Genomic DNA, 19,844 nt, shown 5'->3' with positions numbered 1-19,844 from the left:
TAGGAATCAAAGTAATACTGGCTTCATAGAATGAGTCTGGAAGTTTTCCTTCCCTTTCTATTTCTTGGAATAGCTTGAGAAGGATAGGTATTATCTCTGCTTTAAATGTCTGGTAGAACTCCCCTGGGAAGCCATCTGGTCCTGGACTCTTATTTGTTGGGAGATTTTTGATAACCGATTCAATTTCTTCGCTGGTTATGGGTCTGTTCAAGCTTTCTATTTCCTCCTGATTGAGTTTTGGAAGAGTGTGGGTGTTTAGAAATTTGTCCATTTCTTCCAGGTTGTCCAATTTGCTGGCATATAATTTTTCATAGTATTCCCTGATAATTGTTTGTATCTCTGAGGGATTGGTTGTAATCATTCCATTTTCATTCATGATTTTATCTATTTGGGTCATCTCCCTTTTCTTTTGGAGAAGCCTGGCTAGAGGTTTGTCAATTTTGTTTATTTTTTCAAAAAACCAACTCTTGGTTTCGTTGATCTGCTCTACAGTTTTTTTAGATTCTATATTGTTTATTTCTGCTCTGATCTTTATTATTTCTCTTCTTCTGCTGGGTTTAGGCTGCCTTTGCTGTTCTGCTTCTATTTCCTTTAGGTGTGCTGTTAGGTTTTGTATTTGGGATTTTTCTTGTTTCTTGAGATAGGCCTGGATTGCAATGTATTTTCCTCTCAGGACTGCCTTCGCTGCATCCCAAAGCGTTTGGATTGTTGTATTTTCATTTTCGTTTGTTTCCATATATATTTTAATTTCTTCTCTAATTGCCTGGTTGACCCACTCATTCGTTAGTAGGGTGTTCTTTAACCTCCATGCTTTTGGAGGTTTTCCAGACTTTTTCCTGTGGTTGATTTCAAGCTTCATAGCATTGTGGTCTGAAAGTATGCATGGTATAATTTCAATTCTTGTAAACTTATGAAGGGCTGTTTTGTGACCCAGTATATGATCTATCTTGGAGAATGTTCCATGTGCGCTCGAGAAGAAAGTATATTCTGTTGCTTTGGGATGCAGAGTTCTAAATAGATCTGTCAAGTCCATCTGATCCAATGTATCATTCAGGGCCCTTGTTTCTTTATTGACTGTGTGTCTAGATGATCTATCCATTTCTGTAAGTGGGGTGTTAAAGTCCCCTGCAATGACCACATTCTTATCAATAAGGTTGCTTATGTTTATGAGTAATTGTTTTATATATCTGGGGGCTCGGGTATTTGGCGCATAGACATTTATAATAGTTAGCTCTTCCTGGTGGATAGACCCTGTGATTATTATATAATGCCCTTCTTCATCTCTTGTTACAGCCTTTAATTTAAAGTCTAGTTTGTCTGATATAAGTATGGCTACTCCAGCTTTCCTTTGGCTTCCAGGAGCATGATAAATAGTTCTCCATCCCCTCACTCTCAATCTAAAGGTGTCCTCAGATCTAAAATGAGTCTCTTGAAGACAGCAAATAGATGGGTCTTGTTTTTTTATCCATTCTGATACCCTATGTCTTTTAGTTGGCGCATTTAATCCATTTACATTCAGTGTTATTATAGAAAGATATGGGTTTAGAGTCATTGTGATGTCTGTATGTTTTATGCTTGTAGTGATGTCTCTGGTACTTTGTCTCACAGGATCCCCCTTAGGATCTCTTGTAGGGCTGGTTTCGTGGTGACAAAATCCTTCAGTTTTTGTTTGTTTGGGAAGACCTTTATCTCTCCTTCTATTCTAAATGACAGACTTGCTGGATAAAGGATTCTCGGCTGCATATTTTTTCTGTTTAGCACACTGTAGATATCGTGCCAAGCCTTTCTGGCCTGCCAAGTTTCAAAGGAGAGATCAGTCACGAGTCTTATAGGTCTCCCTTTATATGTGAGGGCACGTTTATCCCTTGCTGCTTTCAGAATTTTCTCTTTATCCTTGTATTTTGCCAGTTTCACTATGATATGTCGTGCAGAAGATCGATTCAAGTTACGTCTGAAGGGAGTTCTCTGTGCCTCTTGGATTTCCATGCCTTTTTCCTTCCCCAGTTCAGGGAAGTTCTCAGCTATAATTTGTTCAAGTACCCCTTCAGCACCCTTCCCTCTCTCTTCCTCCTCTGGGATACCAATTATGCGTATATTATTTTTTTTTAGTGTATCACTTAGTTCTCTAATTTTCCCCTCATACTCCTGGATTTTTTTATCTCTCTTTCTTTCAGCTTCCTCTTTCTCCATAACTTTATCTTCTAGTTCACCTATTCTCTCCTCTGCCTCTTCAAGCCGAGCCATCGTGGATTCCATTTTGTTTTGCAATTCGTTTAAAGCGTTTTTCAACTCCTCGTGACTGTTCCTTAGTCCCTCGATCTTTGTGGCAAGAGATTCTCTGCTGTCCTGTATACTGTTTTCAAGCCCAGCGATTAATTTTATGACTATTATTCTAAATTCACTTTCTGTTATATTATTTAAATCCTTTTTGATCAGTTCATTAGCTGTTGTTATTTCCTGGAGATTCTTCTGAGGGGAATTCTTCCGTTTGGTCATTTTGGAGAGTCCCTGGCGTGGTGAGGACCTGCAGTGCACTTCCCCTGTGCTGTGGTGTATAACTGGAGTTAGTGGGCGGGGCCGCAGTCCGACCCGATGTCTGCCCCCAGCCCACCGCTGGGGCCACAGTCAGACTGGTGTGTGCCTTCTCTTCCCCTCTCCTAGGGGCGGGATTCACTGTGGGGTGGCGTGTCCCGTCTGGGCTACTTGCACACTGCCAGGCTTGTGTTGCTGGGGATCTGGCGTATTAGCTGGGGTGGGTAGGCAAGGTGCACGGGGGCTGGAGGGGCAGGCTTAGCTCGCTTCTCCTTAGGTGATCCCCTTCAGGAGGAGCCCTGTGGCAGCGGGAGGGAGTCAGATCCGCTGCCGGAGGTTTGGCTCCGCAGAAGCACAGAGTTGGGTGTTTGCGCGGAGCGAGCAAGTTCCCTGGCAGGAACTGGTTCCCTTTGGGATTTTGGCTGGGGGATGGGCGGGGGAGATGGCGCTGGCGCCTTTGTTCCCCGCCAAGCTGAGCTCTGCTGTCCGGGGGCTCAGCAGCTCTCCCTCCCTTTGTCCTCCAGCCTTCCCGCTTTCCGAGCAGAGCTGTTAACTTATGACCTCCCAGAGGCTAAGTCGCGCTTGCTGTCGGAGCACAGTCTGTCCGGCCCCTCAGCTTTTGCCAGCCAGACTCGGGGGCTCTGCTTGGCCGGCGAGCTGCCCCTCCGCCCCGGCTCCCTCCCGCCAGTCCGTGGAGCGCGCACCACCTTGCCGCCCTTCCTACCCTCTTCTGTGGGCCTCTAGTCTGCGCTTGACTCCTGAGACTCCCTTCTGCTAATCCTCTGGCGGTTTTCTGGGTTCTTTAGGCAGGTGTAGGTGGAATCTAAGTGATCGGCCGGACGCGCTGTGAGCCCCGCGTCCTCCTACGCCGCCATCTTCCGGAACCCCTTTGTTTTGTTTTTTTATGTAAGTATGTTCCTACCCAAAATACAATAAAGGCTCTTTAAATAGGAAATAAAGGGAGAATAGATATTCAGTTGAAAATCAATTGCTGAGATACAGTCAAATACATCCGGCTAACAACAAGATCGTTTAATAATTTTCCTGCTTTTCAGCTGGAGATACTCACTGTTGGGAACATGATTGATTTTCCAGTAATTGTGAAAATAATTGTGAATACCAGTCATACCAACTTAATTTTGTTTAATTATAATGCACAACCTATCTGTTAATACATAGTAAATTTTATTCCATTCCAATAGTCTTCAGGGCATTATTAGATAAATATCAAATGACAGAGGAAAATATTTCCTCTGAAGCACTAGACTCTTTCAAATGTAATTTTAAATATTTGGAAAACTGCATTTTCTTTTCTCATTTATGACTGATCCTTAAGGAAGAAAAGCAGACTTGCCATTTCAACCAAGACACTATGAATACTTCATAACAGTTTAATCATTAATTATACCCAACTTCCCCTTGAAATACATAAAACACCTCCAGTTTTACAAATGGGATTGCTGAAGTTAAGGAAGGGCCCATTCTTCTTTGGAAAATTCACTCCATTATTATTAATCCTGAAAATGTTCTTGTTAGTAGATGAACTACATAAGAGACTTTCTAATTACCCTAAGTTCCATTAAAGTATTTTAATGCTTCATTAAAGCTGATGGATGGTACACACCTTTGATTATTCAGGTGCTGATTAGTTGTAAAAAACACTCACACCACCAAAGTGTCAGCTAAATAGAATTCACATCTTATGATATGTTCAGGCTGAGCCTGCAAGGAATAGATAAAGTCGGTCTTAGGAGCTCTCTTGGGCATTATTTAAGAACTATTTTTATCATCATATTTTGTTTTACTATTTCCATTAATGTCTGGAAATTTAAACTAGAGAAACTATAAAAAGGCAGTTCTTTGAACTTGAAAAATATATGAATAAAAAAGGTGAAGAACAATGAAACTAAGAATTATAGTGTTATTTTTTACTTGCTGTAAGCATTCTAAAACACAAAATTGGCATGTCTCCACCAAAGTCTCCATTTTACTACTGGAAAGAAATAACTCCTGTTAATTGGCAACATGATCAAAATAAAATAGAGGTAAGAAAAGAAAAAAAACATGACTATGACATTTAGTCTGTAAATCAAAACCTTTTCATGAGTATATTCCTCAGAGTCTAATAAGTTGGAATTCCAGAGCAACTAGCAATCAATGAATGATACACAATTAAGGATCAGATTTTGAAACATCTCCAGCTTCAATGTGCAGTGGGCTTCCCTACTGTTTTTCTCTCCTTGAGATACATGCGTGGTATCTTTGCCTTTGTTATACCTTATCTGTTGGACAATTCCAATATTCAATGCTTTTCCTAATATGTATTGCTTAACTTTAAATGCTCAAAATTATCAGTGATACTCATTTTAAATAGATTCATGCATTAAAAAAGGAGTATATCCACATCACTTTGGGGAACATCCTGTGTCACAATGGCTCAAATGTGCCTCAAAGTCATCAGGGATTCTGAGAATTCTCTTTTCTTTTTGATCTTATGAAGAGCTTGTTATCTCTGCAGTGTTCGTGAAGTTTGCATCATTGAAGGGCTCCATGAAATTGCTCATTTATAGCAGCTTACTGTATGGTAGTGTATTGGGAACTAAGTTCTAATGACACTATTTTCAACAACAGTTGCAGCTCAAAAAATTATTTCATTGCTTTAGAACCCACAGAAGATGGGATGTCTCTAAGCAACATGTTTCTAAGATAGCCTGGAATTTATATACATATTATATATGTATATATATATATATATATATATATATACATACATACACACACACACACACACACACATATATATATATATACATACACACACATTATATACATATTATATATATTATATATAATATATACATTATATATTATATGATATATGATATATTATTTTATATATATTATCATATAAGAATATGTTATAAAGTCATTAAGATGGAATTTGAGAGAAGAGTTTCTGTAAGAATAGTGGTTAAAAGCATGGATGTAATCATGGATTCTGGATCCAGGCTGGCTGGGTTTGAAACCCAGCTCTACTACTTATTAGCTGTACAAAATTTCTTCCCCCTTCCCAGCCTTACTGAGGTATAATTGAAAAATTTAAGATGTTTAAAGTGTGCAATGGGAAGATTTGATATACGTATATATTATGAAAGATCACTCCATTGAGTTAATTAACACATCCATCACCTCACCTATTTGCTCTTTTTTTTCCTTCTTGGTAAAAATATTTAGGTTCTACTCTCAGCAAATTTCCATTATGCAATACAGTATTATCAACAGTAGTCATCATGTTATGCATTAAATTCTCAAAGCATATTCATAATTGGAGTTTGAAACTTTTTACCAACCTCTTCCTATTTGTACCACCAACCATCCTGTAGCAACCACTCTTCTACTCTGTTTCCATGAGTCTGACTTTTCTTTTCACTACACATATAAATATTATGCAGTATTTGTCATTCTCCGTCTGCTGTCTTTCCCTTAGCATAATGCCGTGCAGATTCATTCATGTTGTTACAAATGACAGGGTTTCCTTCTTTTTCAAGGAAGATTATTCCATTGCCTATATGTTATACCATACCATATTATCTTGATCCATTCATCAACTGACAAATACTTATGTTGATGGCATAACTAAGTGATTGTGAATAATGCCACAGTGAACACAAGAATTCAGATGTCTTTTCAAGATAATAGTTTAGGTTCCTCTGGTTATATACTCAGAAGTGGTATATATCTCAGAAGTGGGTGGATCATAAAGTAGTTCTATTTTTAATTTAAGAACTTCTAAACTGCTTTCCTGATTTCTTGAACACTCAATAGTGGACTGTCTGACAGTTACTTTTCTGACCTTGCCAACAAGTTTTAAGTCTGTATTTCTTGATATGAAAAACCTTCCTCTTTGAAATGCCTGCAATGGCTTCTGTTTTCCTAAGTGAATCCTGCTTGAAATCCACAAAGTACAATGCTGTGCACACCAACAAAATATATAGATTTAAAATACTAGAATGGGTTGGAGATATCTGAAACTGGAATGACATAACTGTAATTTAAATTCAAATAAGACTCTAAAAACCATTCTCCATTACCCACCAAAGGGATTTTTTGTTGATATTTCTAGCTACTTACTATTTTATGGTAATTAAAAAATAGATACTTAAAATGCAAGTAGAAAATACATTTTATTGTAGCCAATGATAAATGTATTACATATTAAAAAAAAAAAACTCTTACCTGAATTAAGTTTAAAAATGTACCCAGGCTTCTCCCATAGGGCTAAATACCCAACAGGTGGCCAGGGCACTGCCAAAATTTGGAAGAATCTATAAAGAGGATATTTTACTCTAATCACTGATATCATAATTCATCTAAAACTTGTGTGTGTACATACATAATATTATATATATGCACATATATATCTATATGAAATATACATGTGTATATTGTTTTATAAATGTAATATATATATTATGTAATAATGTAATATATATAAATGTAATATATATATTATGTAATATTGAATATGATGTAATGTAATGTAATATTGAATATTATGTAATGTAATGTAATAATGTAATATATATAAATGTTTTATATATATATATATATATATATATATATATATATATATATATATATATATAATGTAATATTGAATATGAATACCCTGTGTTTCCAGAGTCTGGCCATAACCAACAAAATGTCTCTTTAGAGAAAGGATTCTAGACAAGAGTAAGGAGATGAGAGAATGGGAGAAGACAGAAAGGTACCAGCTGTGTGTAGAATGAATCATCTGTGTGATCCATAAAGATTCATTTTGTTCTATCCCAGAATATTTATGTGATTGGACTCTGTCTGTGGGGGGGGGGGGGGGCGGGTGAGAGAGAGAGAGAGTGAGAGAGAGAAAGTACAAGAGCGAACACACAAGAGCACCTGTGCACACGCCAAAGAATAGCAGGACTAAATTTTGCTTTCACACTAATTCAGGCAAAAGTTAGTTGGCTTGTGAGAACACAAATGTCAGAAGCACAGAGTAGTTTGAAAACATACCCTTAGGAATTTGCAGATACTGAGGAGAGTGCTTTGGACTTCTTTAGATCACGGAATTGAGGTCAGTTTACCTGGACTTTTCACATGAATATTTACATGGTTACACATCTCTAAGCTAGACCTGAAGGCTGGCCAAAGTACCAGTAACAAACTTTTTCCCCCCACTCTACATCATTAGTTGGCATAAATGTTATCACTTGTTATTCTCATAAATCATTGTAGAAATATAAATAATAGTGTTACCCTGGTATTGATCTTTTAGTTTATAATTAACTCTATATATTTTTCCTTTAAGTCACTTGATAATCCTGTAATGAAGTTTAACCTCAATTTAAAAGGATGATACAGAGTCTTTTGTTAAACTACCCGCTTCAGATTAAGAAAGTAAATGGTAGAGGAATTACAATCACCTTGCTCTTTTTACTGTAACTCTTTCAGTGTTTCATTCTTCTGTATTAAGGGGGTGAATTGAAAGATTTTTTATTCCCAAAAAAGAAATATAGTGGGTGTAAATACACAATTTATATTTTCACTCTGTCAAAAAAATGACTCTTTTGATGGCAGTCATTTAAGTCACTGACAACCAAGTTGGTGTTTTTGCTTTATTATATTTCATGGTCAGTCGTTATTAAAATTGTTCACTAAAATAGGGTTTCGAATATAATTCCATGTTTTGTCTCATGCAAGAAAAATTCCATCTCACATTTTGACACAAACATATTTCTCTTCTCAAAAGACCAGAAAATTAAACCCCAAGACCTCAAACCAAATATGCAGCAATGTTTTTGAAATCTGTAAGTGGTTTTGTAAAGTGAGATTTATAAGTTTAATATTTTTATGTCCTCATTTTCATAAACTTCTAGAGTAAATATTCCATCAAGGGGATTTTTTAAAATGAATTCACAAATGCTACTTTTCTGTTTGCCCTTTCCTAAAGTGAAGGTATTTTACTCAGAAGATTGGTACTCTTGCAAATAGTACTTTTAACTGCCATATTATCAATGATAATACATATTAAGACAGTTTGTTTTGATAGTTGTTTCTAAGTTGTTTTTAAGATTTCTATTTTTAGATAATTGTTAAGTTGAAAGAAATGTTGCAAAAATTATACAGTTTTCCTATAGTATGGTTTCACCATCTTCAAATGTTAAAAACTTATAAAACCCTAGAATAATCATCAAAATCTAGAAACTTGCTTCTCTTGGTGCTAGAGTAACACATAGTTAATCTAACCTTTAAGTACACAATCTTGGAACTTTATCACAAATAATACCAGAGAAATAATAAAGTTTAAATCAAGTTGTTACTTGGTTGTGTTTTTCTTTTGATCTTTAGTTTATGACTAATTTATTTATCACACAGCACCTGATAGGACACAGGATATGGAAAATAAAAATTTCTCCTTCTGTGTAAAATAAAAAATATATTCCCTTCCTTCCTTCCTTTCTTTCTTTCTTTCTTTCTTTCTTTCTTTCTTTCTTTCTTTCTTTTAATTTAACTTCCTGTTAAAATATTTAACATAGTCTGAACAAGCAGCTAATTTAGGTGGTCTGCTCTTTTGATCACATCTCTTGGATGAGATACCTTGGAGAATTTCTCCAGATAAATTCCCCAAAGTGAGAACTATTAATGTCTTTGAAGCAATTTTGTATGAAACTGTTTTCCTCCACTGTGTGAAGTTTATCAGTTCATCACTGAATATATACACTCTAGATATTCCTGTCTAGTAATACATATTTGTGAACAATTATAATGAACACATATGTTGGATCACTACAATAAAAAGTAGACCTGTTATAATTTTATTTTTAATTTGATGAATAAGTTGCCTGAATATTATGAAGAAGTCACTGTAGAAAATATTCATTCATCTGAATAATTTTGCACTATACTAGATACCTTCCATTCACTCTTCCAGACTTCTCTCTAAATGCAGTACCTATTTTGTGAGTATATGGACAATGACCTTGGGGTCTGTTGCTCTATGGCTTATGGGAGATGGAGGTAGCCAGTGGGAAGCACAGGGGAAAAAATGAGACATAGGAAAGTAAATTCAAAGTAATCCCTTGACTTCTGTGAAGGGTTGCTAAAACTGGCTGCTTTTGTTTAAAGGATGGCCTTGACTTAGCTCCCTCTCTCTAGGTGCAAATAACTATTGCTGTCCTCCAGCCCTGTTCAGGTTTAATATATCAAAGCTTACAATTCTTAGTAACCCTATGGCAGTGCACTGTCCATATTTTTCAGTCTGTGTGTTTGTGTGTCTATGGAGATAAAGAGAAAAAGAGAGACAAAGAAATACAAGAAGAAATAGAAACAGAGACAAAGGTACATGTAGAGTTTTCAGAATCAAAGCTCTAAGTTTCATGACCTCAGATAATAGAGATAAGAGCATAAACAAGATAGGCCAAGAAAGGAAGAAAATCTGATCAAAACCAGTGGCTCCTGAGCTAGTTTAAAATAGTAACAACAAAAAAGAGGCATTGGACAGGTATAGGACCTAGAAAAAAATAGGTGAATTAGGTGATATTTCATTTTTTTATTCCTGTCTCTATTTCTTTGTTGTGGTACACATCTCCTCAAGACCAGACTGCATTCCTATAACTCTCTTCTACCTCCAGTAATCCAGGACTTGCTTCTTAATGAGGTCCCATTCCAAAGTGTAACCTCGGTAAATCACATTCTCATTATTTACCTACTTTCCCAAATCAAGTTATTTACCCCAATGTGTGTCAGTATCACAACTTTTTAACTTATTGCCAAATTTAAGGGCATATTTCTGTAATTTGACCTATAAGTAAAATTATCTTTAAAATATGCTAGTGTTTAACACGCTATCAATAAATTCAACTCCCTCCCAATTAACATGATTATATTTCAGCAATAATTTTCTAAAGACCTAAACCATGGATGATGAAAATCTCAGGCCCTGGAGGTGAATTGAATAGAAGGACTGAGGGGGTAGAGTGCTATATTCAAAATGGAAATAATCTAGGAGTACAGCATCCTAGGTATGTATTCTAAATTATAAAGTATTTGATAAAAGCAAATATACCTCAGCTACCACGGTCTTGAAATCCACATTGGCAAAATGAGATGGCCTTTAGGGAAGTTCTCTTGTAAATATATAGTTAATTTCTATGCAGATTAGAATGTCCTGTCATCCTTGAAATCATCTTTCTGTTCTTAATATCTATGTCTATCTAGCCTTGATGGTCTCTGCCCTCAGACGATTTTGCATCAGGAAGGAGTAATTCTCTTTCTGCAAAAGTTTTTCATGCTCTTTGGCTAAATAGTTAATCTGAAGTGAAAATCTTGGAAGAACATCCTGGGGTCAGTGGTAACTGCTGAATAAAGGATGGCAAAATAGGATTTGGAAGAAGGAAAGGGACTGTTGATTAGGATACAAAAGCTTAATTCAATTTTGGATTATGCGCTATCAGTTCTACTCTGCAAGTAATTTCTACTCTGAAGAAATTCTACACATATTACTCAAACTGGTAAGAAAAAAATTATGTGAAGGCCAAAAATTTATGGGGAAGAAAAAGCAACAGGAAAAATACCAGTGAGGTTGAAAAGGGAAATTTGAAGTTATATCATATCTAGAATAAAGATATTCATAGAACATGGTAATATGGTAACTATTGATAATAGGCCCCATTAAGACCTACGATGACAGATCTCCAAGTTATGTAAGTAAGGGACAGGTATAGAATCAGGTTGAAAAATACATTTAGGTAAAAAATATGCAAAGGAAAAAATATATAAATATAGAGCGAATGCTCAGGATATGAATGCTAGACAGTCCAAGAACAATTAAAATCACTGTACACAGTAGGAACTTAATAAAAATCAGTTTAATGTGTTGAGAAATTTCATGAGTACTTCTAACAGTCAAATGATGATCCTTGTGGTCCCATTATGAGAAAACTAAGGGTAGTATATTGAGAAAGCCTATTTTCATATCTGGCTAGACTATCATTTGGGATTATCAGTGCCAGTGGCTAGTCTATCTTTTGCATAAAGGGGGACACAATTCATCATCTATTATTCCAAGAAAATAAGTTTTGGGGTTCTTTTTTTTTTTTTGCTTCTCTGTTGTTTATTTTGCCTATTAGAGGATGTGGTTCCAAAAGAGCTCATGTTGTTTCCAAGAGCCTGCCCTAGTTTGTGTGCCCTCTTATCTGAATTTCTTACTTTTTGACTCAGAGGAGCCGAGAAGTTGGTAGAAAACAAAGTATCCTTACTGTATGTCTATCATATGCTCTGCACTAAGCACTATCTAAATACTTATCTGTATATCTAAATACACATCCTCTTCTTTCACACATGCATGTGTGCACACACGCATGTGTGCATACACACACATACACACACACACTTTTCACACATATCAGTACGTGATTCAAAAGTATGGTAATTTGTCTAAAGTTACCTAACAAGTAAATATGGACCTAAGATTTGAATTCAGGTTCTTCCACAGCACATTAGTAATAGGGAAATTAGGATACAAATCACATGTTTGTAATCTACTATAATATTATTTTCAAGTAAATGGGCTATTCTTTTTAATATGTCCAGCAGGGTAATTTTAATATGGTCACTTCTCTTAATACCTGTCATTCTATATATGTGCTACTGTTACATTCCACATTAAAATTTTTAAAAAGTTCATGTATTTATAATTGTCTATTAGAAAAGGATAGTTAGGAACCAGCTCAGTATAAAAATGTGGGCCTATTGTTCTAACTGGCAAGACACCGTATGTTTCTGTAGATGGTTGTTATAGCTTAAAAACACATCTTCCTAGTAATAAAAGCTTTATCAGACATTTACATTCCTCTTAAAGTTCAATATTTTTAACTTTCAATGAGTTTCAGAGATGTACTCCTTAATATAAATCAATGTTTTGACTGGAAAAATCTTCAAAATGCTTTTCTCACCACACTAAAGATGATTTCATTTATAATATAAATGACATGCCATCAATAAGGAAGGCTGAGTTGGGAAAGACAGGCCTCAGTCCCAGTACAAAAACATATGTAACTGCTTTATCACACAATTCATCAAAATGAATTGATTTTAATTTTTTTTTCTCCCATCACTGCCTTTTATCATGCTTCTTTGAATCTCCTTTTCCTTTCCCTTAAGTACATTTTGCAGTTTTCATTACTTTGTGTTCATGTTCAAATATGTAAGAAGATTAGTCATAAGTTTAAAAATCAACTCCATGTTCAATTAACATTTGCTTTTCCCCTTCCATTTGCATCTGCCAGGCTTTAGCAAGACAGACTTGAGAGGAAAGGAAGAGTGGACTCTTTTCTGCGATGACTCCTCCTCTAAGTTCTCCTCTTCTTCCTTTTCCTTCTCTGTTTTCTGGGTTTCTGCTCCTCCCGCATGCTCATGTGCGAGAGAGGAATAGATCTGAGAGGCAAGTACCTTTTTCATATGTGTTTGTCCACTGCCATAGACAGTGCTATTGTTTCTCCTTTTGTTAAGACAGGCTTGGTATCTGTGTTTTCTGTGAGTCAGGGAACAGGAAGTGGATTATCAAATGGAGAACACATGTGAATATTTCAGGGGACCCTGCAGGCAAAGGACCCTCCGAACAATTTCCTGGTATAAGAAATCCAATCTGGCATGATCTCTTCAATTCCACAACTGTCTATACCACAGCCTCTTTACTCAGCAGCTGGCCTCTTGTGTGGTGGATCATAAGAGATTTCAAAGGTTAATCTTTCAATGGGGTTGAAGATGAGAATTCCTCACCTTCAGCTTTCTAAACAAGCATAATGCTGGCTATTCCATAGCTTTTCCATATCCACATTCTCCATTCCAATGATCATTTTTTTTCCAAGTTCAAATAATAAGCCCAGAAGATATATCAGTCAATGGGGTGTATAAACAAACATCCAGTTGGGGAAAGACAGGCCAGTCATAGTTCTCTTTCATAATACAAGATAATTATTGCCTATTTGTCTTCAGTTATTAATTCTAGCAGTCAATTTTGACATAATAAGGAAAATCTAACTCAATATGACATGAAACATAGAATCAATATAAAATCACTTTTTTAAAGAAATAAAAGAAACTCTGTAATGCTAGAAGCCAAAGGGAAGAAAAAGACAGAATTTTATATATATAAATATATATATATATTTATATATATATATATTTATTTATATATTTATATATTTATATTTATACACACACATATACATGTAATTAAACCTTTGTGGCCTACAGAGATATAATTAGAAACATATACTACGGTTTTAAATGCTATCTAGAAGGGAAGATTTAGCATTAGGTCCCACAGAAACAGGAAGCCAGAACAAAGTCCTGCTTTGCTCAAAGATTAGAAACCAGGCTATTTGATCTACACTTGAAGTCATGGGAGGAAAGTCAGTCATGAGAAACAGAAAATTAGAACTTTATCACTCATGGATAGTAGATCTGGAATTATATTTCTACTTGGGCATAGGCATCCAACACCAATATAAAATAAAAACTTCTAACATGTCCAAACTCAGTTGATATGGGGCGTCTGGGTGGATCAGTCAGTCAAGCATCTGACTTCGGCTCAGGTAATGATCTCACGGTTTGTGAGTTTGAGCCCCGTGTCAGTCTCTGTGCTGACAGCTCAGAGCCTGGAGTCTGCTTCAGATTCTATGTCTCTCTCTCTCTCTCTCTCTCTCTCTCTCTCTCTCTCTCTCTCTCTCCCTCTCTGCCCTACCCCTGCTTGTGCTCTGCCTCTCTCTGTCTCTCAAAAATGAAGAAACGTCAAAACAAAACAACACAAAAACTCAGTTGATAACTTAGAATAATGTAAGCCAGAGATGCAAAACTGATTCTAAAGGAATGTTTCCAGATATAAGGCCTATGAAACTCTCTACAGGAGGAAACACCAAAACAACAAACACACTGTCCCTCAAAGATGAGCTCAAAAATAAAAAGGCCACCTGATAAGGAAATAAGCTACCATAAAGGAGAGCACTTGTTACACACAGGAGAGTTAGCACTTTCAGAAAATAAATATAACAGCAAACCTAAAGGAGATCATGAAAGAAGTATGTAATCATAACCAAAAATATAAAAAGACATAAAATCATAAATGCTATTTGTTTGTAGATAATATAAAAAATTTGAAGAAATAACTCAATATAACTTCTAAGATGAAAAAAATATGGTAATTTTTAAAATTTAAAAGTAGCTTTAAAATTATATAGTTTTATACAACAGATTTGAGGTAATACAGCCTATAATGCCATACTGGGATTTTAAAAGGAGGAAAATATGTATGATATATTGAAAGTGCTAAGGACATAGTAAGAAAATCCAGAGGAAAAAGAGAGAAAGAAGTGTAGCAATATTGTAAGAAATAACATGAGTGTTTTCTAGGTTTAGGGAGAATGCTAAATCCTTACATTGACTGTGCACCCAGTTTTCAAATGTTATAAAAATCCAGTCCTTACCCGTACACACTATAGTAAGAATGAACATTAAATTGAGAGAAAATAAAAATAATGCCGAAAGGGTGACAAGTGACTTTTCATTAATATAAATAAATACCTGAAGACAAGTAACAAGAAACAATAACATGTTTGAACAGTTGAGGGAAAATCTAGCTGTCATTAGATTTCTGTGTTCATCTAGAATGTCAAAGAATAAGAAAAAATAAATAAATAAAGAGGGATGCCTGGATGGCTCAGTCAGTTAAGCAGCCCACTCGGTCCAGGACATGATCTCACGGTTTGGTTTGTGAGTTTAAGCCCCTAATCCGTCTCTGTGTCGACACCTTGGAACCTGGAGCCTGCTTCAGATTCTGTGTCTCTCTCTTTCACTGCTCATCACCCACTCACACACTCTCTCTCTCAAAAATAAACATTAAAAAAAATTTAAAAAAATAAAAAAAGAGCTTCTATATTACACTCAGAATTTCATTAAAAAAAACTTAAGGCAAAAATTTCAAGAAAACAAAAGGAAAAAAATCACACTCAAGAAAAATAACAAGTTAAGAAATTAGTAAATATATTCACTAATGTATTACCCATTTGCTGAAAAATTAATAAAGAGGAGTTAAAAATTAGGTCAGAAATAATACACCACACAAAAGATAATACTAAATACCAAAGGAGAAGATCTGAGATAAGATATTTAATGGTTCTTGGATTGTTTAAAGGTAATAAGTGTATTGATCAACTAATTTTATTGCAGTCAAGTATGGACATTAGTAATTTATAAAGAACAAATAAAAACTGAAATAGCTAATTTTTTTTAAAGGAAGAGAAATAAAGAAAACCTCATGCATCCAGAGGAAGGTAAGACCTGGAAGAAATACAAACAAACCAAAATGGTACACAAAGGAAACACAAAATAAAAAGTCTAACTGTGTAAGAAATAACAATATATTTAAGAAACTTGAACTTACCTGTTAATAAAGTCACAGATTAGATTTTTAAATATGGTGCTGATTGATATATTAGGAGAAGTTTAAGGGCCCAGAGAATGAATGATTCTTAATGAGGTTAGTAAGTAGAGTACAATGGAAATGAAGAGTGAGAATTACATGCATAGTTGAATTTAGGTAATAAGAGGTTTGAATTTAAGATATCAGACTAGAAGAGTTGACAGTGATTAAGATATTCATATATGGCCACAGAATGTGAATAATCTGAGGATCAAGAACTCAAAAGGTTAGAATATAGGGACATTTGTCTACATGGAGCTTTTAATTCACCCGGACTAATTCCCACTATGGGGCTAGTAAGGTGGAGTTTATCTTTAGGTGATGAAGTTGAGTCTAACAGTTTGAATGGAGGGAGATTTTGTTTGTGGATTACCTCCAACTAAAACATTACCCTATGCCCTATCTATATATCAGAAAGTAGTTCTATTTACAGACTAGAACATCAGATGATCCACATCAGCTGGTATATAATAAAAAGTAAAGACAATAGGAAAAAAAAGCAAGATCAGTTGATGCTTTCTTAATTTGGAGGCAATAATAAGAGTATAGGTATGGACTAGAAGTATTCTACTTTAGTGGATTAAAACATGTAAATCATTCTCCTTATGTATATATATTTGTGTATTTTGTCTTCACTGCAGACTTAAAAATTTATTTGTTAAATATAGCTGCTTGTTTCTGTTCATATCACAGTAGATTTATCTGAACTTTGGCATGCAGAATTCATGAGGCATATTCTAAATATTTTAAATAATTCATGATGCATGGGAGCACAGCATAGCATGTATGAGGCACACAAGTGTTTTCACTTCCAAAAATTACACTGATTTTGCAGACGTTAATAGATGACTTTTATTTTCCTTCTACATCATGAACTTCACTTTGTATGTCCCTATGCTTCATAACTGCTTCATTTAATTCAATGGTGTTTACTTTTTTTTTCAAATACATGAAAGCCTCATATTTGATCTCTCAAGGAAAAAGAAACTTGTCTATATTGATATATAATAGTGACATTTTATACGAATTCTTTGGTGGTGGGATTTCAATGGTGGTACATGCAGTGGAATCAATAAAGGGCAGAAAAAAGATTCCTTTAGCAAACATGACAAGGAAATGGTAAAAATGTGTATCGTAAAGTAGATCTTATCCTTGATGTCATGAACTCCTGCCATATGGAGGTGATTGACTATTGACATAATAAATCTTTGATTAAAGAGGTCAAAACACTTGAAAAAACTCCAAAATCTATTTGCCCCACTGATAGTAAAGACGTTCTAAAACTATGATATGTTACTCTTAGGCTGATGTGTAAAACTTTCTAACAAAAGCCAACCTTCATGAATCATCTCAAATAATGTTTAAGTTTATTTTATAACACAATCATAGACAATAAATGACAGGTAAGAATTTTGGAAATGTATTATAATGGATTTAAAGAAAGCACCATGCATGGGTATAATGGAGAAAAAATTCACATCAACAATATGTGCTTATGTTGAATCTACTGGCTGCTGTTTTCTTCCACCAAAAAGGAAACCAAACCAAACCAACCAACCAAACAAAGAAACAAACATCAGGGTTAAGAAAATTCCCAAGGAGTATGAAGGACACAATGGGAAAGGCTGTAGAAACAACTAGTACACTTTAGTCCTAAAAATGGTAAATTATTAAGTATATCTATTATTTGACTTATTTTCTGATATTTTTCAATAGTTACTAATATCTTTAACCAAAAGAACAAATCAGAGAATTTTGTGAAATAGTTCCATCACTTCTATTTAAAAAAAAATGGAAAAAAGGAGAGTACAAAATGAACAGAATAAAAAATAATTCAATATAATCATGTATGGGGAAAATGGAAACATAAAGGATATTAAAAAGTGGCATGTAGAAAAATTTCTAAAATCAAGAAGTGATGGAATACACAGTTGAGAATCTGAGAAACACCAAAATCAGGTGACTTTTTTCCATCATCTCAATCCTGTATCATGTTTCAATTCAATATCTAATTAACACTGCTTATGTAAATATACCATTTAGTAACTCATTCACCAAAAATGCTTTTTAAAAATCTCCAAGAAGGCCAATAAAAATCTTTAGAAAAAAATGAAAAATTTGTTACATTTAAGAACAGTCACCTCTTTCTATGTAAGGGTTGGCTGAAAATGGGATAAGGAAAAATGGTGTAAAGGTTTTTTTGGAAGACTGCCAAGAGGGAAGATCCTGAGCTCACCTTATCCTACACACACACCAAGGCTGCAACTACACATAGTGCAACACACTCAGAGAACAACCTCAAAATTAGCAGAGCAGTCTTCCACAGCTAAAGATAGAAAGAAAAGGCCACACTGAGAAAGGTAGGAGGTCCTGAGATTGCAGTTGGGGAGCAAACCCTCTGTGCAGGAAACCACAGCAGGAGGGATATCACAGGCACTGAGGTCCTCCTTGAGGAGTGAGAGGTTCAAGCCCTGCATTGGGCACCCCTCACCATGGGGATCTGCATGAGGAAAGTGAGTCCTCAGGATATCAGGCTTTGAAAATTAGTGGAATTAATTCCAGAAGTTTTAAAAACCAGTGGGGCTTAACTCCAGGAGCACCAGAGGGTTGCAGTAAACAAAATCTGCTCTGAACAAGCCCATGAACAAAATCACTCACCCTGAGATCCAGTCCAAAAGCAGCCATTCAAAAAGTGCCTGGGCTATATCTATTCACTAATTTTAGGCCATGTGCTGGAGGCATGGAGATCTGTAGGAAATTTTTCTGAAAATGTTAGAGCCAGTAAGCACCACTTTTGTTTGCCCTCCTTCAAACCAGCTGTCTGGACACTGAAGGAAGCCAGTTTTGATGTCCTCATCTACTTGCTAATACTGCTTACTCTGCCCAAATGTTCCCCTACAGAATTTCCCCACCACCCTGCCAACCCTAGCAGGCACCCTCACAAAGCAGCTTTTACCACCTTACACCCAGTGGGCAGCCTTTGTCAAGACACATATTTTCACTAAAGCAACTCCAGCCCCAGGGAACGGGGCAGGCCCTGACCAACAGCACACCCACAATAGTCACAGTTGCACCAGGAGCTAGCACCGCCCATGAACAAGCCAGCAGCAGCTGCAGCCAGACCTCATAGTCAGCCATGCCAAAGAGTAGCCCCTTTCACTGTTGTGCTCACCTTAGTTGTGGCTGGTGATTGCAGCCAGCCAGACTGGGGGTCACTCTTTCCCACCAGTGTACTCATAGCAGATATGGCCCAGTCACAATAAGAAAGCATATGCAGCCATGGAAGGAGACACCCCTGGAGTGCCTGGTTCTGGTGACCAGTAAGCACTGTTCTACTAGGTGTGACAGGATGCCTTCTATGTAAAGCCATTACTTTCAAAAACAGGGGATATAACTGATCTACCTAATACAAAGAAACAGAGCCAGACAAAATTAGCAAACAGAAAAATACGTTCCAAATGAATGAACAAGACAAAATCTCAGAAAAAGAAACAAAATAGAGAGATGCAATCTACCTAAAAAAAGAGTGAAAGTAATGGCATAAAGATGCTCACCATACTTTAAAAAAAAATTTTTTTTTAAGTTTATTTATTTATTTTTGAGAGAGAGTGAGAGAGAATGAGTATGAGCTGGGGGGGGGGGGAGGGGGGCAGAGAGAGAGGGAGAGAGAGAAAATCCCAAGCAGGCTCCGCACTGTCAGCACAGAGCCCAATGCAGGGCTTGAACCCATGAACCATGAGATCATGACCGGAGCTGAAATCAAGGTCAGAGCCTTAATCAACTGAACCATCCA

This window comes from Panthera tigris, chromosome A1 (genome assembly GCF_018350195.1).
Source record: "Panthera tigris isolate Pti1 chromosome A1, P.tigris_Pti1_mat1.1, whole genome shotgun sequence".
Taxonomy (NCBI): domain Eukaryota; kingdom Metazoa; phylum Chordata; class Mammalia; order Carnivora; family Felidae; genus Panthera; species Panthera tigris.
The sequence above is the reverse complement of the archived record's forward strand: the minus strand, read 5'-3'. Positions refer to the sequence as shown.